This window comes from Canis lupus, chromosome 21 (genome assembly GCF_011100685.1).
Source record: "Canis lupus familiaris isolate Mischka breed German Shepherd chromosome 21, alternate assembly UU_Cfam_GSD_1.0, whole genome shotgun sequence".
Taxonomy (NCBI): domain Eukaryota; kingdom Metazoa; phylum Chordata; class Mammalia; order Carnivora; family Canidae; genus Canis; species Canis lupus.
Window position 1 is genome coordinate 14,548,416 of NC_049242.1, and position 23,495 is coordinate 14,571,910.

Below are 23,495 nucleotides of genomic sequence, written 5' to 3' on the forward strand. Positions count from 1 at the left end.
TTTGCATAAGTCATTGGTATTATTATTTTTATTACAGAGATATTACTTGAACACATCAGCATAAAAGAGACATAACTTTTATTCAACTATTAAACATTAATTTAGAAAACAAATATAAACTAAAAATACTTCATTTGTTCATTTATTCATTCAGTCAGCAAATGGTTAGTAGGCATTTATTATAAGCCAGGCCCTGAAGATTTAGCAGTGATAAAGCCCCTTCTCCCATAGAGTTGCATTCTAGTTAGATGAAATGAATATTAACAACATTTACTTAATATGAAGGAATGTCATTTTGCTGAAACAATCTTTACTCACAATTTAGGTACAATTCTAACAGCTTTTGAATTTGGCATGACCATACCTTACCACTTATTCTAAGATGACTCAATTCTCAGACCATTTGTCAATATTCATATTGGTAAGTATCCCATGTACCAATTGGCCTCTATTCTAAAGCATTTATATTTAAATGCATTACTCATTCATCCTAATAGCCAAATAAGTACATGCAATTATAATCACAAGCATTAATATAGATTCTGAAGTCATGTATTAGTACTTAGTTATAGAGTATCATTAAGATGATCCCCAAAATCTTGTTTAATTAAATAGATTATTATACAAATAAATGCAAACTTAACTATATTATAGAGAATTCCAAGATCCAGAGGAAACATCCACAAAACCTGGTTTAACAGATATTGTAATAAATGATGCTATTTTTCTTTTCAGTGTGAATTTTGATTCAGTATGACCTCCTTGAGGGAAGGGACCTGTTGCTTTAGATATGTATCCACAGTGTTTTTATGTGTCTAGCACAAAGTAGATATATAGACAGGATTTTTGAGTGACTGAACAGAGGAATGACTAAAAAGCTCTGGGTTCAAAAACACTTAATTTTTTGCTATTGAAATCTGCCCACCAGACCCGTACTGGCATGATACAGATAATTTTCTTCTGCATTTTTAAGCCTATGGCTGTAAATATGCCAATGTTACAATGTTTTTCATTAAGACTCTTCAAAGTTAAAATTACAGAATTTTAGAGAGAATTCTCTTCATTTAAATGGAACTCTTTTTATTCAATGATATTTTCCTTTTATTTTTATCCCATGTACAGAGTTGAAATGGTGTCCTGTGTATGTGTGCATGTGTTTCCTCCTTTATTGTTACTTTGTATACATTTAGAATGTTGACTAATAGTAATACTCCCAGCATATATCATGTTAATATTTATCCTTATAATAAAATTTAGGCACATTTTATAGGTAATTTCAAAATGCAGATAAGCAAATAATAATATATCACATTCCGACCATGAAGAGAAAGCTGTAATTTTCGGGTATAACCTTCAGTCTTTTACTAATATGCACATATGTTCAAAAGGAAACTATTATTTTAGTATATTTATAGTATAGCATATTTAAAACTTGCAGGGAAGTGCTGGTGTGTAAGAACTACAGCCAGGATGCCAAAAGGAAATCCAAGATTTCTTTGGCTAAAATAGCCACAATATACAGAGCTTGGAAGTGCCTGTATTTTCTGGGAATCTGGGTGAGGAATGGCAAGAAAAATTCTGGGTTTCACAAGTGACTAAGCCAGAGCCTTAAGAATTGAAGTTGGAGAGAAGCAGGATCTTGTTGCTAGGCAACCAGCATTCCAGGAGGAGACCTCCAGACAGCACACCCGCTGTTCTGCCCCCCAGCATGTGACATGTGCTGAGTTTTTGCGAGGATGGCTATACTCTCTATGCACACTGGCCTCAGAAGTCCAGCATGTGCCCTGCCCTGGAACATGCCTCTGCCCTCCTCAGCTCAGTCTGCAGCCCAGATGGAAAAGACAGACAGCTCTGGGACAGATCTTCAGTAAAGCTCCTGTGGGCTTGTACTGAAACTGTTGGGCATGATCTGTCAAGATCTGGCTGTCATTGGCTTTTCCTGTCAATGACTTCAGTGTAGTGGGAGTGAAGAGGAGTCTAGACTCAGCAGGAAAAGCATACTGACAAGGCTTTTCAGGCATATTCAGGACTTGGGGAAAATTGTTGAGGGTAGGGCAGAGGGAGGTGAACAAGGACTGTTCCATCTCTTCTGGGAAGAAAGCACAGAACAGATTGATAGAGAATTGTTAGTGTGACTTTCTTACTCAAACTCTGGTTTTTATAAAAATATGACTAATCAGCATCCCCAAATGCAGTGTCCTGGAGGACCTGAACACTCTAAGGTACAATTAATCATTTGCCTGACACTCAATAGGTAACTTGTATCTTTTGTACTTCTCTGGAGCACAAAGAAAGAAACTATCAGTTATTGAACTCTTATATAGTATCCTAACCACATGTCCAATATCCAAAGAAGTACTAAAAATATTTTTTTGGGGTTAATTTAAAAAAAAGGCTTAGAGAAACTGCAACAATAGCTAAATCAATCCTATACCCTTCAATTATTTCCATTTATTGTTAACATTGTCATATATATCTAGAAAATAAAAAGAATTTGATAAGTTTTCAGCAGACTAGTTAGGCAACAAAAGTCAACCAGAAGTAATAAGTAACTATTCACTCAAGGTCTTTATTTACTCTACTGTGGTGAGAATCCATATATTTCATGGCAAAACAATTAATTCTGGGGTACCATCTCACACTCTACTGGGGTGTTAAGTAATATATGGTGCATGCCTCTTTGACCTTCCTAAAATCCACATATATGCTCTGAATTCCAAATTACATTTGGCTGTAAAATTTAGATGAGGGATTACAGGCCTGGGCTTTGTGCTAGATACTTCTAGGCAACTGACTTTCCCCCCCTCCCCCCTAATCCGCATAGTAATTTTATAGAGAAATCATTATCTATACTTTGTAAGTTCAGATACATTAAAGAATTCCCCCCCTCCCCCAATGTCACATCATTAATAAGTGGTAGATCTCGGATTTAAACCCAGGTGCATAAGGCTCTATCTTAGGGCTTTCCACCACACAGCATTGCTTCATTTCACTATCCTTGTATCTTTGAGAAAACTGAGTTTATAAAATATCCCAAGGTTGCAATGGTAAATTTAGGGTTGGATTAGCATCTTAGGCCTTGGGGGGCACTATGGTTTGCTTCCTTCTCCCTTATGTCTTGACAAGCAGGAGTTTTGTGTAGATATCTAGATCAATCCCCACGTCAGGGATGGATGAATCAAAACAAAGGAGGTGGATATACATACCATTCTTGAGCACCTCAACTCCCTCAACATCATGGCACCTCAACTCCCTCAACATCATGGCTAACCATAAGGGCTTTGCTTTGGAAGACCTCCACTGTTCATAGATTTCCAATCTTGCCTTCTGGGTTTACGAGCTCCATGTTCTTAGCAAGTTCTTTAATCTCTCAAAGCTTTATTTTGTTTATCTCTAACAAGAGAGAGTAATTCTTAAATTATGGAGTGGAAAAAAATTAGCATCATGCCTATCATACAGTCAGCACTAATCAATATGAGAAATGATTATTATTATTTCATTTGCTATTTGCCCTCCTATGCTCTGACAGTGTCAGTAGTGGGGTAAGTCTCACAAAGGTCTCATTTCTGTTCTCTCCATTTTTTTCTTGTCTATAGTAATACCCATTTTGTCTAATAATGGTTAATTATAATATGATCAGTTAATATTCCCCAAGCCTTCACAGATTTCCACAGCTCTTGGTAATGTTGCCATTTAATATATTCTAATAGCATTTGTTCTCTTTGCTACTGGCTGCCACTTAAACTCCATAGCATTATAGTATTTGCCTTTTTAAGTAACTATGGAGATTAGGATCAATGTCTTTTTCTTTTTTTATATCTTTATTAGTGATAAACCACAATAGTTAGACCCGTGAAAAATATCTAAATAAACATCTATGATTTGAATATAGAACTTTAATGTATCCTGTGGTTTACTCCAGAGAACTTCTGAATTTGAATTGGGACGTTTGAGGCCTTAAGTCAAAGATATGAGACATGGATTACCCACCTTCCCTCTTCTGTGGAAGACATTAAAATTTAGTTGTGCCAGTCATCCAGATGCACTTCAGAAGCTTTTTAGCTGTGGTCAAGGCATGCTTGGCCAGGGGATCAAAACTGAAGCTCTGGATGAAGCATTTCTTACTTACCGTTTCTTCCTCCATATTGAACATAGGACAGAAGGATTTAGATGAAAGCAGAGCCAGCCAGGATTAGTTGATATTCCTGAGAAGCATGAAGGAGGAAAGGATGGCTACTGATGATCCTCAGACTGAGAGATACAGGAGGGAAGCTAAGATGAAACAGGCCTCTTTTCCTGGATTTGCAAAAAAGTCTAAAAAATAACAAAATACATTAACAAGAAAAATCCTTGTTTGATAATTAATCTGTAATGGGCTATCGTGGAGGGAGAAAAAGAAAAATATGAAAAGAGAGCTAAAGGTTTACTATTGTTGCCGCTGTTGTTATTCATAATATTATTTCAGAGAAACTTTCAACTCCCCGAAATATCTTTCAGGTAATGGATTAATATGGGGAGATTTGAATTAATTAAATGCAGTTTAATAATCATGGATACTAGTTATATCAGATGTAGTGGTCATGCTAAGAAAATGGAGACAGACAAACCCCTTTAGTTTTAACCTAGAAGACAATCTACTGCAGGCAAAAACATAGGGTGTAGAGGCAAATAGACCTGGATTTGAATTCCCACTTCACTGATTTCTAGGAACATGACACATGGGCAAGTAACTTAACTTCAAGACTCAGCTTTTCCACATGTAGCAATCAAAGGGTGATACTTGGTAGATTATAATTATTGCCCTGATTTAATGAAAACCTTATTTAATGCCTATTCTATTGATCCTGGGTAAGTGGGCTAGGCTGGACCAGATTAAGCCTCAAACTTTTGTATTAACATGTTGTCACCAGTAGAAATTGATATAATCCACATCAGAAGGGAATATAGAATTAATAGAGGCATCCCAGTTGTAATAAACTCCTTTTAGACTTTGTATGAATTTTTGCCACTTAAAGATTTTCTCCAAGTATGAATATAACCAGATGCTCAGTGATAAAATTCAAATCCCAAGACTTCCCAATATCTATAGATGCCAGCATTTTCACTTTCATTATCAGCTATCCAGTAAGTTTGAATTAAGCATTTCACTTCTTTTAAGGGAGGCTGTTTTGCTTTTGTTTTAAATTATAACCTCACATCCGGATGTTTCCAGTCTACTTCTTTGGAGAGCAATTTTTATGATTAAGAAGTTAATTTTTTTTCTTCAACGTGAACAGATGGTGCTTTTTAGTGTCTTTTTTTGAAGGTGCTCCATATCTTTTGCACAGCAGAACCTAAAATATGAATTGGACATTGTATAACTGAAAATACATGGAAAAAGAAAATTTCATGGTTTAGAGTCTACATTAACTCTTCCTCCTTACTGGAAATTTATTCTCTTTGTTCTAGTAGCATTGTTGGGTCACTTGACAGTGAGATCTGAGTGAGAATTTGAGCATATATACTTCTTAGAAGCTTGAAATGACCTAAAGATTAATATTTTTAAAAAGTTTCATATAAACCATGCTTTATGATAAATCCTCCAAAATTATGGTTTAAGATGCTTAATCATTTGCATTGATGATTTGATTGTGTTTGACAAGGTCAAATGTGAACACTAATGGACACAAATATATTCCATTAAGCATTCTTTATTATCCTCTCCTGAACACTGTGTTTTCCACTTCTGCAGATTATTGGTTGCCAACCAAGTGAACTGCTCAATTAAGGGTATGACAAATGCTTAGCAAATGAAGTGGCTTGGCTCCATCATGTTACACTGTTTTTTTTTTAGATATATTCCAATATCATACAGAGAATGTACAAATATATTTTCATGAGTTGTGGCTGTAGTCCATCCAAATCATTTCTGACAGTGGCACCAAGAGATGTTTGAGGGTAAGCAAGGGAATGGTCTTCTGTTTCCCAACACAGATACCTGGTCTGGAATCTCCCTTTGACAGAAACAACTTCTAACCACTTTCTTTCTATTTCCTACACATTCACTAGCCATACATAATAGATTGCTAGGAGATACATGACAAAATGATGTTTTTATTTCTTCTTTGATAGCCAACAGGTACATATTTATCCTATATTACAAAAATGTAGTTCTCCAGAAGAAATTTGAAAGTAGCCCTAGGAACTGCCTTGGGAGAAGCAAAAGAAGGCAATTGACAGAGATTTATGATACAAACCTTTTGCACCCTAGCAACTACCCTCAGGTTGTGTTTCATTGTTGCCCATTCTTAAAAGCCTTCCATGACCTTCCTGGGTTAAGCTGATTCCTCCTTTCCTTTGACACTCCTCTAAGGGATTGATGTTTATGAGTTCCTCTCTCCAGCCTTTGCTCCATGGAACAAATCTCTGTCTTTCAGGTCTTTAAATCTCCAGAATCAAACATTTTACCTAGTGAATAGTAGACACTCATAAACATATGTGGAGTTTGTTTAATTGAATTTCCAAGTGGAGTATCTTTTCTTGAATCTGTTGAATATCATTCTGTCACTGCTTGTGTTTTGTCTCTGGTAATGACTTGAAAATCCATTTAGTCCTTCTGGCCAGTGGATCATTAAATCCTTCTCTAGAACACTGTATCCTAAAGGGTTGATGGAATGGTGGTGGTAGTTTTCACTGCTAATAGCAGGAGTTACGGTAATGAATATTTAATATGTGCCAGACACTGTGCTACATGCTCATCCTATGAGGTATATTTTATCTCCCTTTTACAGATAGGGATACTGAGGCTTTAAGGAACTAAGCAATTTGCCCAACCTGATAGGGCCAGTCATATGCAGAAGCAAGAATTAAAGTCCTTATTTGATTTCTATGGCATTAAACATTATTCTCTATTGCCTTCTTCCTATGTCTGCCTTTGTACATGCCAGAAAATCAATAGATGCTTACAGAAATCTGGCTTATTAAATTGTTCTTTGAATACTCACAAAACTTTTCAAAGTCATTTCAGATAAGATCTTTCCCTCCAGTATATAAACAACTTTTGCTAGAGTGCTGGTCTTTATGAGGTTAATGGCTGTTTTCTGTTTTGCCATCTAGATTTGTTAATGAAAATGAAAAATGGAGGTTAGGAGCAGAACAAAACCTTGTTAAAGCAGTACTAACATCTATGTATTGAGTAATTTAAAAAGTATTACTGAAAATGGATGTAGAGTTAGTGTGTGTGCATATATATATATATGTGTGTGTGTGTGTATGTATATAGTCTGTTAATCAAGTTAGTAGTTTGTTGATCAAGGTTACATTGTATGGCTACCCATTGCTCACATTGCTTTTGAGTTTCCCTAGGAAACGAGCTAAACACTAAAGCTAAAATGCTTAAATAGCTCTGAGGATTCTTATACATAATTTTATAATTTATTTTTGTTTATCTTTATTCAATCCAGGTTTGAATTTATTCTTTTTTACCATTTGGATTTTTTTTTTACCTTCTATTTATAAATTAAAATTCAATGATTGCTTAGAGACCATAAGGTTTTTTTTTCCACTTCAGACAAGTCAATAACTGTAAGATTTAATAGCCTAAAGATAAAATGGCTCAATTTTAACCAGAAAATGCTTGACTAAGATAACTGTCTAAAACCAGATTATGAGGCCATTTGAAATTAAATGTTTTTTTCCTCCAATCATTGTCTATAGCAATGGAATTCTTTATTTGATAAGCAAGGAAGGCAGTATCCTGTCTTGTGTTTTGATTTGGGGGGGATAAACATGCTCTAAAATGTATTTATTAGGGATCCCTGGGTGGCGCAGCGGTTTGGCGCCTGCCTTTGGCCCAGGGCGTGATCCTGGAGACCCGGGATCGAATCCCATATCGGGCTCCTGGTGCATGGAGCCTGCTTCTCCCTCTGCCTGTGTCTCTGCCTCTCTCTCTCTCTCTGTAACTATCATAAATAAATAAAAATAAAAAAAGTATATATTATTATGTGTAAATAGCTTAGATTACTCAATGTGCTGTTGTTCTCAACATGATACTTGTAATGAAGTGGTTAAGCAATACTCTTTGGATTTATAGGTGCCAGGCTAATGCATAATGTTTTGCCACAAGAAGTCTCAGGGTACCTATGTTTCTGCACAATTTACAATTTCCTGCCAAAAGGACTTAAAATGCCACAAAGTACAGACTCTACAGGTTGAATGCACACCCAGACACAGAACATTTTAGTGTCACTCACTTGTTGCTTATGTTCTGCTGAGGGCAATGAAAGAAACAAGGCCTCCAGAAGAAATCTGATAAGAATTCAGTCACTTAAGTTAATGGCATTTTGAGTATGACAATGATTTAAATACGTTCTCTGAAGTAAGCAGTGAACATCCTGGCACTGATGGTTTGGGTCAAGAATTGTGGCTGCCAGATTTTTCCTTCAATCACACCCACATGGGTTAAGCATGGGTTCATCATCATTAGTAATTAGTGAGGAGAAATCGAAGAATGGGGGCTGATAGGTAAACAGTAAGAGCTCTTTTAAAGGTCTGTATATATTTCTCTTTTAGGAGTGTGAATTTCATCCTCCATAAAATCTTTTGTTATCTTGAGAAGAATTTGAGTTAAATAAACCAATCAGGACTCTGGTGCCCAGAAAGAGCCAATCCAGACACACAGATCATATACCTCTCCCTGCCATTACTGTTTGCAAGGGAATAAAGATAAATATAATGTATTAAAAACATTTTTGAAAATAAGACTGCAAATTTCAAAGATCAATCTTAAATCATTCACAGTCACTGAAAAGAGGACTGAGCAGCCATTTCTCTGTCTGGGGCTGCAGGGCCCTCAGGTGCTGTCTCAACACTCCTCTGATTCCTCTCCTACTTATCACAAATGACCATTGCAGTATCTATTCTTAACCTTCCTGTTCTCCTTGTATGAGTTTTCATGTCTTGTCACTTTTTGACTTGTAGGGAGAAAAAACAATACAAAACAAAAAACAATAACCCCAAATCCCTGATTCTAGGAAGGAACAGACATGCTCCACAGCATTTTTGTTTTCCTTTCTGCCTTTCTTTTGGTTTCAGCCATAAGCCCCTTCCCCAAGAATCTGTTTTCCTTAGTGCTTGGAGTTGACATATTTGAGGAGCATGCTGTAAATTTCCTGTAGGACGTTCGGTATTGACACATCCTTCATTTTTTTTTGTGTGTAGTTTTTGGGAGTCTCCTTAAGGAAGGAGAATTATACTGTTTGAAGACATGAGGCTTAAAGTAGTAAATGTTTCCTTTCATTTCGAGGGCTGCTACCATTCCTTTGAAGTCAATGAAAAATTCTGTAAAGCAACCAGCATCCTATAAGGGTAACTCAAATATGAAAACAAGAATGACAAATCATTATAAATTTAACATATTTATTTGGAAACAGACATTTAAAAAGCCTAGAAGATGGAGTATGCTACCTGTTTTGGAAGCTTTCAGTGATCCTAGATCACATTCTGGGCTATCCCTGTGTGAGCTAGCATTACAAGCTATCAGAGATTAAGGTCTTTAGTCTTTGTGCTATCTCCAACTGCTCACTTATTACTTCTTACCACCTGCCTTCCTGATTTCTCTACCAGGCATCATTATCACTGTATCACAGTTGGCCTTGCACAGTGGTTCATACCTGATGGTGACACCAACCCCCTAGGCACCTGTTAGAAATGTTTGGTCACATTTCTGTTTGTTTAGATGACTGGAGAGAGCTATTGGCATTTAGGAGTTGGCCAGAGATGTTAAGTACCCAGCAAGATATGAGATGACATATACAACCGTCTACCCAGGATATAGGTGAAACTGCCATTAAGAAACACTGGGCCTCTAGGATTAGCACCCCACTTTTGAGAAGACTAAGCTGGCTCTTGACTTTGAGACACATTATTGATCCTGGATTCTTACAGTATGCTTCAGGCCTTCATCAGTGATTGGCCTGTGATCTTCCTCATTTGGCTTCAGCTGGAGAGGGGAGGAATATTTGACAAAGAAATTCCAAAAATGTGCTTGTCTTTGTTTATAGGCTTCCCTTCTGTTGGGAAGCAGACAATGAGAACTCAGCTCTTTGCCAGTTTGTAGATACTTGTATGCCTAGATGCCTCCAGCTAGGAAAGTGAAAACTCACACTAGGCGAGGAAAAGGAAAATGAATGCTGTAATCATTTATTTTTATTGCTGTTAAAATGCCTCCAAAGAAAAGGAAAAGTAAAACATCAGTGCTGACTGATGTTATAGGTATTAGTGTTGGCTAAGGTGCTTAAAATGCAATGTTTGTATAAAGAGGGGCATAGAGAAAAGATTCCTATTGATGAGATAGCTATTTTATCTTTTCATAAACAATCAGTTCACTCATAGGAGATGAAGAGGCATTGTAATAAAGTATCCAAGTGATAATTTGAAGGGTAGCAGGAAATAATGTAGAGAAGTAAAGTTTGATCAATTTCAAGGTTCTGGTCCAAGATGATGATGTAGGAAGACCCGGAAACCACCTTCTCCCACAGATACACCAACTCTATAGCTATCAATGAAACAATTTGCTTGGGGTAGGGGGAGAACCTAAAGTAAAAAACAAAAAAACTAAAACAAAAACTGGCAAAGCAGCCCCCTTTGCATCAGGTACATGAGAGGGAAACCATATATTTTTAAAAATATTTTATTTATATATTCATGAGAGACACAGGGAGAGAGAGAGAGGCAGAGACACAGGCAGAGGGAGAAACAGGCTCCATGCAGGAAGCCCAACGTGGGACTCGATCCCAGGACTCTAGGATCATACCCTGGGCTGAAGGCAAGTGCTAAACCACTGAGCCACCCAGGGATCTGAGGGAAACCATATTGAAGTGGATAGGAAAGGCTGAGAAACAGTCTCATCATAAATCCCACCCACCCCCTGGTGTGGTGACCCACAATCAGGAGGGAACTCAAAACCCAGAGCTGCTTCTTGAGGAGCAAAAAGGGTTTGTGCTCCACATTGGGCACCCTAACTTTTAAGATTAGCACCTGGGAGATGAGTCCTAAAACATCTGGCTGTGAAGAAGAAAAGTAAAGTTCTGAAACCATGGGGGGACAGGAGAGGTAAAGAAGAGACCAAAATTTGACAGAAGTAGCAACCAAATTTACATCAGTCAATTAAGTACTTGAGTTGATTATCATGTTCTGATCTACTTTGGGAAACTGGTTATCATTTATTTCATTTTAGGTTAAAAAGAAAGAGCAACCAAAAAAGCATATTCAATTTTTTTCCATTCCATAAAACAAAATAAGGCTTTTAATAAGGTTTTATATCTACTTACAGAGTCCCCCACATCAATATTTTAAAATATTACTTAAAATGTTATGATATGAGCAAATCTGTTGTAAAACAACAGCAAACCTAGCATTATATCCTATTATCTCGATTTTTGCTGAAACCGTTTACAACTTCCAGAAACAGACATGCCAAATATCTGAAACCATGTCTATAATTACCTCCAGAAATGATTTGACATAGTTCAATTTTTCTTTTTCTGTATTTTGCTATTTCCTTTTAACCTCTTCAATTGAATTTTTAAAAAGTGCTAAAGGTCTTGGGAGTGAATAACAAGTTATTTTGAGTTTTTAAAGTTACATCTTGGAATGTTTTCAAAACCAAACCTTGTAACCTATTGTCAGGATAAGATAATAGGAGGCTTTGCAAATGTCAAGGCAAAGGTCACATCTGGCACTTTCTTCCCCAGGTCTGATCAGCAGGCACTTTCTAATTTTTGTTGTCCCCAGTTTACTTATGCCCTAACACTACTCTGATAGTTTGAAGATATGATGACAAATTATATACTTTAGTTGGTTGCAATATGCTGCAGTTTTATTTTTGATGTGTTCTCACATTCCTCATACTGTTATTTATAATTACCTCTGGCCCACCAAATGTAAGCTCCATTAGCGTTTTATCTCTATCTGTAGTGTCTAGAAATGTGCCATGCCTAATAGTATGTGCTCAATAAATGCTTATTGAATAAGTGAATAAATTGATGGTTCATTTTCTTAAATATTTCATACTGCAAGTCTAGAGATCATAAATTCTTGGAAGAGTTTGGGTCATGCTAAATTATGTGTACTTTCCTCAGAGTCAACTAAAACCAGTACATCAAGTGTTCTGAATGCTCTTGAATACTGTGGGGAAAAGGCTGAATTTTTTTAACCAAGCCCATGAGCTTAGTTTTAGATGTTCTGCTTTGGAATAAAGAAATGTTAGAGTACTTATTATGTGGAAGATGTGGTCTATATTATACTATGTAATTAATAAATTCTCATTTATATAATCATCTTCAAGGCAATACACTTACACTTTAATAATTTTACATGGATGTAAACTGGAAAGGTGGAAATACACCTTTCAAAAAATTCAGGATAAGCCAACCGTGTTTTAGGCTGTCTGTGCACTAAACTCCCTCATGTGTCATTTAATTTGTTGGGCAGCTGGCAGACTGACATAGGAGGAGGGGTTCTGAGGGAAGTCACCAGGATAGCTGGGCACTTTACTGTCTACATGTTTTAGTAGGGATTCCCAGTTGGAAGTGATTGATGCTTTGAGTAGGCACTCAGTTCCCCTGAAGTCCTTGTCTTAGAGGCAAGAGTGAACCAATTCTGCCTTCTGCTGACTTTTTCCTGCTTATTTTCTTAGTTAGGCTCCGGGTTCTCCTTTGTGCAGCTTTATAGTGATTTCTTGGTCTAGTAAGTATTTGCTTTCTCTCTGGTGAGTTGTTTCCTCTCCATTCATCCTCATCTACTATGACTACTGTATTATCCTTGTCCCAAGTGATTCATAGTATGATTGTTCTTTAAAAAAACAAACAAACAACAATCACTTCATAATACTCTTATTTTTGGCTTGCTTGTTAAAAGTCTTTGAAGTTGGTTATTTTTATAGGTTTTCACTGATTTGGAATTTTTCTAGAAACATCTGTTATTATAAACTATGCTGGACATTTTTTTTTGTCCATTTGAGTACCATAATTCTCTGCTATAAGAAAGAAGTTGAGATTAGAAGGATCTTGATATCATTCATACTTGGATTAAAATGTATTTTGAGCCTATTTTGAGCCAAAATGTATTCTGGAATTAGATTAACACTTAGTAATACATGGGCAGTGGCAGCCTCATATTTATGGTAGAGAATATTTTCTGATGCATGTCTGTGGTATCATAGGGATTGTCAGTAAATAGTGTGTTATCCTTGCACAGGGGCCATGCTAATCTTCTCTCTATTGTTCTAACTTTAGTACATGTGCTGCTGAAACAAGCACAGGATGCCAATAAATAATAATACTGACAATTGAACCTCCCAGTCCTATAACTCAATACTTTTGCTTCATGCAAACAGACCTAGTTTTTGCCTTTCATAATCCCAAAACCACATTGTGCATATGTAATCAGATTGACATGTATCTCTCCCCTCACCCTGTTTCTTGACATCTCAATCATTAGAACACACACACCACACATGAGATCACTTCTCTATGAGCTCTCACTTAGCACTCTATCCTAAATGCATTAGCTTAATTGCCCTTCTAACCTGTTGTGATATATAACTGTCATGAGCATTCAATAAGTTATGAATTTCTAGAAATCAAGAGTTAGCTTATGCTTCTTAATAGTCCAAAGTGTCAAATATCTCCTTGGGTTTTTTTGTTTTTTAGTTTGTGTTTGTTGTTTGTTTTTGTTTTGCCATTCAATAAATATTTTTAAGCATCCAACTGAACCAAAAATTTCATACTGTGAGGCAGTAGTTTTGTGGAGTCATTCAAGGAGCAATCTGTTTTTGCTAATGGCATATGACTATCTTTGCTGGTTGACTAATGGTCATTGTGGTGATTATGAGAGACCCAGAGGAGCTAGAGAAAGAAGACACACAGTCCAAAGGAGCATAATTATTTCACAACTGTTGTGTTGTAGAGGGTACTCTTATTTGTGGGAAGCTTCATATTCATGCTGATCAGAGAAGACCTAGCAATTCATATTTTACAAACACAATCCAACCTCAAAACTATATACGGAGATCTTTCCATTGTGAAAAAACTGGAGTTCTGGTCCCTGCTGTGCTGTTGAAGGACAGCTAAGCAGGCTTTGGAATGGTGAACCCATCCTTTTGCAAGTAGGAAATCAGTAGAGATAACAGGCTCATCATGGTCTTTGTCCAACTCACTATAGAATTCACAATTCACTTTAGAAAATATTGACTGTAGTTGATTTGTTAGATTTTTCCCTTTAGGAATGATTCTCCATTTCCATGATGACCGGATAGATTTTATTTATTAGCCAACATAATGAGCTGACAGCTTGTTATAAAAAGCTACTCATATTAGCTATTCATTCTTGGGAAAGTTGCTTCTGTAATTATCAAGAATTTTATTTAAAATGTGAAGTTTGGGGAAATGTCAAGAAGAAAGAAAGGGTGACTTGCAAGTGAAAAGGAAAGGGAATCATGACTTTTCTTCTACTTCCATTGAAATCTGTTCTTCCTTTAGATCTTATTTGAGAACAGGAATGAGAGAAGGCAGATACTGTATTCCTGACTGATGGTGATATGTAATAATGGTAAAAAAAAAAAAAAAAAAAAGGAGAGAGAGAGAGAGAAGAATTAGACGGTTGAAGGTAGCATGGGGTTACTTGTAAAAAGAAAGGAAGACCATGATATTCATGAAGTATTATCAGTGGTGCTGCAACCCCTCCCCTTGCCTTGCCTAGGAGCTAAAGTATTCATATGGGGTTTAAAGCCCTAGAGTCCTTAGTGTTCCATTTGGCATATGTATTTTCCTTGCACCTGAAGTCCTCAGCACTCTTAGTCTATATCCTCTCCCAAGGTGCTCTTACTCACTTCCGTGACACCCAAATTTATATTTTCTACCGAAACTTTTTTTCTAAATTACTGACCTATCCAATTGTCTTCTCAGCAGCTTCTCTTTGATGCCTTACAGGAGCATCAACCCAAAATATCTAAAACTGTTATCAAAATATCATAGTTTGGGGACTTTGACATGATAAATATTCAAGGTGTGTAAAAGCATGATACATAACTGTATGATCTTACATTAAAATGCTTACTTGTGTAGATAGATACATACACGGGACCTAAAAGTCAAACTGTAAACTGCTTGTGATTATGGATGACTTTGTTCTTTGCTTCTTGTGTTTTTCAGTTTCCTTTTATGCACATATTAACTTTAAAAAAATAAATTTTTAAAAAACCTAAAAAAAAACATCTAAAACTCATTTTATGATTTTCTGCTTAAGAAATCTATTTTTCTAGCATTATCCATCTCAGGGATTGTCCCTCCTGCCCCATCCTTTGACATTTGATCAAGCCATATACCCTGATTTATCTTCCTCTCTCATTGTCTTTCACCTATTACTTACGTTTAACTCCTAAATATTTCTGAATGTGTCATTTTCTCTCTATCTCTGCTATCAGTCTAAGCCATCATCATCATCTCTCCCATGAGCTGCTAACTGGTCTCACCACATCATTTTTGTCCCATGCCAATCCATATTGCAAATAGAAGCCACAGTGAGATTTATAAGAGACAAATCTGATTACAATTTGTCCCTGCTTAAAATTTGTTGATAGCATTACATTTTTTAAAGATATACTGCATAATCCTTTAATGACAGGCCACAAAGTTCTGGATGATCACCTCCTGCCAGCCTTCTCTCATGCCAGGCTTTCTTTCCCTCCTTGTACTACAGCCTCACTGCTCTTTCTTTCAGTTCCCCAAATATATCAAGTTCCGATCCCATATTGGAATCTGTACATGCTTCTTCCTTTATTTGGAACAGTCTAAGGATTTTCTATTGTGCTGTAACCTTAATAAACACATCTTCAAACAAAGACTTCCTTGATATTATAGATTGAATTCTGTCCCCCCAAAATTTGTATGTTGAAGCCCTAACTTCCAATGCGGTGGTATTTGGAGATAGGGCCTGTGGGAGGTAATTACACTTAGATGAGGTTATGAAAATAGGGCCCACATGATGGGATTAAGGCCCTTATAAGATAGATAGCAGAGTGTTCTCTTTTTCTGCCCACCCCTCTCCCTGTATCTCTCTGTCTCTCTCTCTGCATGTGAAGACACAGCTAGAAGGCAGTTGTCTGCAAGTCAAGTAGTGAGCTTTTACCCAGAAACCAATCCTGCTGACACCCTAATCTTGAATGCAGACTCTAAAGCTGTGAGAAAATAGATTCCTATTTGTCAAGTCACCTAATCCATAATGTTTTGTTTTGGCAGCCTGAGCTGCCATGAACTAGTCAGGGTTCTCTTTTATTCATTCTCAGAGGTTTTGTACTTTTATTTTTGTCTTCACTGTTAAACTTTAAGCTTGGTAAGGTTTTTCTTGAACACTGTTCTGTTTCCAGTCCCCAACACAGTGTTGGCATATTAAAATTATATGTTAAATGTTATTTGTGGGAAATATACAATTATTGTACTTCCTTAAAAAAATTAATTCCTATCTTGGTCTGTATTTTTCTTAATAAAACCTCATCACAGCCCATTGCCACTGAAAAAAAAAATTAAAAAATTAAACCTCATCACAAAAAGGCATCCCCTCCTAGAGTCCTTTAATTTCATTGACAGCTTCATCTGCTTGATGCCATAATAATCTTCTTAGCAAACAGATGGGGAAACCTGGCAGTGGTGGTTGGGTTATTGAAACCAAGAATCTTCATCAGGCCTCTTGCTTCTAGGAAAAATGGCAAAAAATGCCATGGTTTAGTTTTCTCTAGAGTTTACCTCCATGTTTTTACTTCTTTGACACTTTCCTTGACCTTTAAATATAAGATGATTAAAGTGAAGGATGGTATCTTTAGCATTTAACTATTCCTATAAGAATATACAGCCCCATGTTCTGGGGACTATTATACCACCGGCCATCCCTCAGTTGTCAGCTGACCTGATAACTTATGCAGATGAGGACCAGTTAGCTAATCCTTACTATTGTTAAAATTAAAGTCATTCTTTTAAAAGTGATGACTAAGGAACCCAAAGGCCGGGTGTTGTCCAATGGACCTCAACATACTTTTTGTAAATTCTATAGAAAAGAGTAGGGATTGCTAAAGCTTTACTGAAGATTTTTACAAAATTTCTGAACAACAGTGAGTAACTCTCCTGTAGTTTTTTAAGGGAATCTTTGACCTCTCATATTGAAATGGTACAAGTAACAGAGGATTATATGGCTTTCCATGCTTACAGCTCAACTTTAGTTGTCCTGTCAAGGCTTTGGTATATATATTAGTTTACTAATGCTGCTATAATGAATTATAACAACTTAGTGATTTAAACCAACACAAACCTATTATTTTAAATTTCCTGATATCAAAAATTAAAAAAAAAAGACAGGTATAAAAATGAAATGTCAACAATGCTTACATTCGTTTTGGAGGCTCCAGGAGAGAATCTGTGTCTAGCTTCGGGAAGAAGCAACGTGCATTCCTGGGCTTGTGGCCCCTGCCTTAAAAATGCACCAATCTGCCTTTTTCTTCCATCATCACCTCTCCCTTTATGATCTAGCCCTCCTATCTCCCTTTTATAAGAGCTTTCGTGATTACATTGGGCTTACCTGGATAATCCAAGGTAACAGTAATCACCTCAAGCTCCTTAAACTCAATCACATCTGCAAAGTTCCCCTTGGCAAGTATTGTAACCTATTCAAAAGTTTGGGGATTAGAATGTGGACATCTTTGCAGGGATAAGATGGAAGCATTATTCTGCTTACCATACTGAAAAAGATCTGACAACGTCATATTTCAAAAATGCCAGTTAGGATTTAATGCAAGAGACAAAAGTTATGTCATGTCTTTTTCTCTAGGTGCTTTACTTAAGGTCTCAATTTTCCCACATAAAATGCCATCTATATATCGCAGCTGCTTATCAGTCTCTTCAATTAGGCACCTATTTTTGCTCAAATGTGAAGGGTAATCATTTGTTAGCTTCAGTAAGATCATGGATCTAATGGAAATTGCCTATGACACTGTAAAGAGAGTTAAGATTTTTTTTTTTAATGTGAGCCTGTGCATTCCATACTTACATATGAAATTCAGGCTATTATAGCTCACTTAAAAGCAATGCAAATTAGGGAGAAATAAATATAATCCAACTCAGCTTTCAAGATACAACCTAAATGTGGGCCACCTGGATAGCTCAGTTGCTTAAGTGTCTGCCTTTGGCTCAGGTCATGATCTCAGGGTCCGGGGATTGAGCCTCCTGTCAGGGTCTCTGCTAAGTGAGAGTCTGCTTCTCCCTCTCTCTCTCTCAATAAATAAATCTTTAAAAAAAATCTTTAAAAAAATCTCAATAAATAAATCTTTAAAAAAAAGATACAACCAAAATGTTCTCTTTTCTATGAAATAATGTTGACCTCCCTAGCTAGAACTAGGTACTGCTTCCACCTTGCTGTGATAGCATGATGTGCATGTGTCTGTTGTAACACTGACCACATTGATGTATTGATCTGTTTACATGACTATCTCAGATTCTTAAGGGAAAGGACTCTGTTCTATCTCTCCTAGTACTAACGCTGCCTACAACAGTGTCTGACACATAGCTGGTGTTTTACTTATGCTTTTTGAGGGAATGAATTCTTTTGCAAACCTGTTTAACATATCTTTGTGACTCATTGACTAATTTGTAACATTGAAGAGTACAGGGATGAGACGGGCTGAAAGATGATATAGATGAATCAATAGAAATCTACTTCCATCCCTAAGAAAGCAAATCTGAACTCATGTCTCTACTAATGGTGATCAATAGCAGCATTTTCCAGCACAAATCATATTGCAATATATGATCAGGACAGATCCTGTTCTGATTTGAGTATTGAAAGAGAAGTATGTCCTCAGGGTAATATAATGGGATATAAGCCTTTGAGTGAAAACTTAAAATACTACATTGAGTAGAAATTAGATCCAAACAGACAATTGAAAATGTGTAGTTCTATAACTAGGTTTAGAGCATATGAATTTAACAAACTTCTCTGTCCCACCAGGAATGTTTAAACTCAATAATAATCCCTTTGTTTACTTGTTTACAGTTAAAAAAACACGTTTTTCATTTCCTTTTTTAAGTTTTATAGAGGTATAGTTGGTATATAAAGATTGCATGTATTTAATGTGTACATTTTGATGAGTTTGGATATCGCCACAATCAAGATATTAAACATATCCATCACCTCCAAAAATGTCCTTGTGCTCTTTTATGTGTGTGTGTATCTTTTAATGGTAAGAAATCTATAATTTCATGTTAATTTCATGTTTTTAACATATTTTAAAGTGTATATTGCCATATTCTTAACTATAGGCACTATGTTATACAGCAAGTGTCTAGAACTTATTCATCTTACATAACTGAAACTTTATACCCATTCAATAGCAACTTCCCATTTCCTCCTTCCTCAAGCCCCTGGCAACCGCCATTCTGTTTCTATGAGTTTGACTATTTCAGATACATAATATAAGTGTTATATGTAAGTATTTTCTTTTTGTTACTGGCTTATTACACTTAGCATAATACCTTCCAGTTTTATCCATATTGGTGCATATGACAGGACTTCCTTTTTTAAAACTGAATAATATATCCTTGTATATACATACCACATTTTCTTTATCCACACATCTACTGATGGATATTTGGGTTGTTTTTTCTTTGCTATTGTGAATAATGCTGCAATGAACATGGGGATGCAGATACCTCTGTAAGATCCTGATTCCATTTCTACTTAATAGCTATCTTCACTGCTTCATTATTTAGCAGTCATCTCAAAGTTTCTTAAGCCCCACTTTCTAGAGGTGTGAGCACCAAAAAGCCTCTGTTATATAGGTGGTGGTCCCTGAAGTTTCAGATTCTGGATTATAGGGTGTAAGGGTCTTTTAGCCACTTTATTTGTAGTAGCTTTCCCAGCCACCCTGGCAAATGCTTTCTGGACGTCCTGAGAATATCATAGTCAGTGATTTCCAATACGAATTCAGTATCAGAATCACTTGTGGTACTTTAGAAAAACAAGAAATCAAGAAACCTACCTGAGATTCTCGTACAAGAAGTCTAGAAAAAGGGTTTGATTACCTTTCAAAAGTCTTGTGGGGGAATTCTGAGATGCAACCAGTGTTGGAAACATATGGCTGAGTTTAATCATGGGTGATTGTATTCCTCAATTGAGTGATTGTGAGGAGGCAGGTCAGAAGTGGGGAGTACTCAAGCTATTATCCTCACAAAACTGTTTCCCATGTGTTGACTGAATCCATTTTGTATCCAATGCTGGTGCATTTTTTAAGATAATGATTAAAGGAAATAATGAATATAATGAAACTAGAATAGTTCTTCCACATAATAGATTCTAAATAAATATTAGTTTCCTTTGTTGGTTTGGTTTTTTTGTTGTTGTTAACTCACATCTGGAAAGGGTAATAGGCTCTTCTGTGAGGGACATATTTTCCCCTGAAGGACAGAGTTTTATTAATAACCTGAGTTGTTACATATGTATTTTGTCACTTTGCAGGTAGGAGGGGTTGAAAGACTTACTGTTATAAGGTGAGAATGCATATACATTATTAATATATGAATGTATGTATAATATACACATGATGGTGACTGTATATAAAGAGGCAGAGAGATACACATATAACTATGCATCTATCCATCTACCTATTTGTCATTTCACTTCATTATTGTCAACAGCCATTGGGAGTTTCTTGGGAAATGATTCAGAAGTGATCAAATGGGAATGATGCTCAAAATTTTCTCTTAAGGAAAAAAAGCCAGTCTTACATCATTTTCTTATAACCTATAAATCTATGGGGAAAAATCAACCGTAACGGGTATATTCGGAAAGCAAGTTGGAATATATTAGTTTTTTCTTTCTCTAGGTTACTTTTTAAAGCTTGTAAAAAAAAGAACAAGATCTTGTTAGAAAGAAAATGAGAGGAAGAGATTTCTTCATTTTTGTTTCTGGTTTCTTTAACTGTTCTCATCCTACTTTACAAGCTCCTCTTTTCCCACCTACCGCTAAAACATTGCTGTTCCCAGGTCTCTCCTTGGGTGATGTAATTGATTCAAATTATGCTTAAAATAATGCTAATGACTCAGAAATTTATATATTCATTTTGAGGGCATCTGTGTATCTCATTCTTTGCTGGTATAAAATTGACCTGCATATATGTCCACCAAAGCCTGCTGTATCCTGAACTTCCCCGCTCTGTAGTTTGCATTTTTGTGTCTTCAATTACCCAAGCAATAAACAGGAAATAAACTTTTAAATAAACTTTCCTACCCATTTCCTGCTCCTCATCTCTCACTCCTAAGTCCCATGTATTCTACTTGCTAAATTAAGGAAGTTGAAACTATCTTTTCTCATCTCTCCTTTCCCTTCCCTATTGTCAGGTTACATCCACAATATCTCACTGGAATACCACAATAGTAACTCTAGGATTCTTTCTACCTTTAGGCTTACAATCTATCCTCTCTGCTAATAGAAGTAATTTTCTTGGGATCCCTGGGTGGCGCAGCGGTTTGGCGCCTACCTTTGGCCCAGGGCGCGATCCTGGAGACCCGGGATCGAATCCCACATCGGGCTCCCGGTGCATGGAGCCTGCTTCTCCCTCTGCCTGTGTCTCTGCGCTTCTCTCTCTCTCTGTGACTATCATAAATAAATAAAAATTACAAAAAAAAATATTTGTTTAAAAAAAAAAAGAAGTGATTTTCTTGAAACATAAATCTTATCATGAGATTCTTCTGGACTGTCCCCCAAAACTTCACTTACTTTCCATTGTCCATACCATAAAATCTCTAAATCTTTAATTTGGCATAGGAAATCCTACAAGTTTTGGTCTCTTTCTTTATACCACTGCAGACCTTTCCTCAATGCTCACTGAACCTAAAACTCTGGTATTCTGAATCTGTATATCCTCAAACACTTGAAGCTGTTTCATTTTTCCATACCACTGTGCATCCTTCAGGTACCTTAGCTTATAGGGCTATCCTGCCTGTCCCTCATCACTGATGGACATCTTTTTCCAGAATCCCTTCATGGCCACCCTCTCTATGGACTTCCTTAAGACCCCATCTTCCAGCAGAATTGAGTAACTCCATCTTCATGCTGACACTTGTGTCACATCTTTTCCCCCAAAAGTGACAGATCATATGGGTGTAGTGGATATGCTGTGTGTAGTCATGTCTTGGATTTCTGATTAGGTATACATATGATTCTCTTTTAATATCCTGATCTAGAACTGTGCATCTCCACTAGCATTTTTTAAAGATGTGTTTTCTACCAAACTTAGAAGAATCCAAAATATTCTTAGTCCTCTGTGTTAGGAAAAACCTGAAATACCAAGTTCAAGTTCACAAAGTACACAAATTAGTGGCTGCTTATTTAGGTACTCCAGTCAGTGTTGGGTATAAATCTATTTGGCATCTAGCATACCAGTCATAGTACTGGGCACTGGGGTTCAAAAGTTGGGAATACACAATCCTTCCCTTCAGAGACTGTAGTCTGGAAGAAAGAAACGGGGAAATTCATTAAATAAAATGATTTATTTCAGGATTTCTCTTAGCTGCAATTTTATGAAGAGGTTTTAATGTATATTTTGATTTATGTAGAATCTTTTATGCATGTTTTTAGTTAGTATGTCAGATTCATGAAATGTGCCACACTTATAGATTCTATAGAAACATTACTCCAAATTGAGGAAGGAGGAATTTTTTTTCCCCCATTTGGATTATATAAGGTTCAAACTTCCAGAGTTTTTCAGAGCTGTGCTGATTTCAAAAAAGGCATTGAACAGAACTATCTCAACTCAACCTCGTCAACTTTCCTGTGACACATGAAGGCACTAAAGGGCTCAACCATCCTATCCAGCTATCTGTTAGGTGCTGCTCACTGCATCTGAAATCCAAAAATTAGGGCAAGCCTTTTACTGAGCAGGAGGCAGCACTGTGGGCACCACTGGTTACTCACCAGCCACCACCTGATGGCTATTTCCAGCCCGTGAGTCCTAGAAGAGAAGTAAGAATGATATCCATGACTTGTATGTTCAGTTCTGTACAATTTTAAAGAGATACCAGTGGAAACTTATGTGTGTGATTTTGTTCTTCCCTGTTTTTAGCTAATAGCATTTCCCTTAGGTATGTAAAGTTTTGTCGGCCACATAATTTAGGGGTATTAACCAAATAGTGGTTTGGCACCTTCCTTCAGTCACTGCCATCAGGGTTCATCCCCAGATCTAGAATCTGAAAGCTTATAGTATTGCCAGATATGACCCTACTGAGTTAGTCAATAATTATTTGCTTCTACTATTTGCCAGGCACTTTGCTAGTAAATAACCTTTGCAGTCATTTCTTCTGAGATATTAGCCACCTCCCTGAGCTACAGATCCCTTCTGTGAATGAATCATACAAGTCTGCGTGGGAGGTCAGTGTCTCCCCACCCCACCTCTGAGCCTGAGAAGTCCCTGCTTT

The 23,495-nt window shown here is 36.6% G+C and overlaps 1 protein-coding gene and 1 non-coding gene across 17 annotated transcripts in view; one reads left to right on the forward strand and one right to left on the reverse strand.

Annotated features, from left to right (window-relative positions):
* Nucleotides 1–23,495, forward strand: part of DLG2 (discs large MAGUK scaffold protein 2) — a 1,987,603-nt gene that overhangs the window by 657,285 nt on the left and 1,306,823 nt on the right. The window lies entirely within an intron of this gene.
* LOC119865084 lies at nucleotides 13,192–13,298 on the reverse strand. Its single transcript, XR_005375944.1, has one exon. It is a non-coding gene; the product is annotated as a U6 spliceosomal RNA (small nuclear RNA).